Raw genomic sequence first — 240 nt, 5'->3', positions numbered from 1 at the left:
CGCCCCGCCCCTGGCGGGGGCCCCAGCCTAGACGGCGGCGGTACCGCTACCTGGTGCCCCGCTCCCAGGCTGCCGGCGCGCTGCAGCTGCTGCTGCTTAAGCAGTTTCAAGGCGTAACTTGGGGCACGCCGAAGAAGCGACGCCTCCGAGGAGGGCAGCCCGGCCTCAGGCGGCCCCCAACGCCTCAAGGGTCCGCCTGCCCCCTCCCCCGGCCGCCGAGGGATCACCTCAGCGGCCCCC

This window comes from Buceros rhinoceros, unplaced genomic scaffold (genome assembly GCF_000710305.1).
Source record: "Buceros rhinoceros silvestris isolate BGI_N320 unplaced genomic scaffold, ASM71030v1 scaffold42467, whole genome shotgun sequence".
Classification (NCBI taxonomy): Eukaryota; Metazoa; Chordata; class Aves; order Bucerotiformes; family Bucerotidae; genus Buceros; species Buceros rhinoceros.
This window is presented reverse-complemented; position numbering follows the sequence as displayed.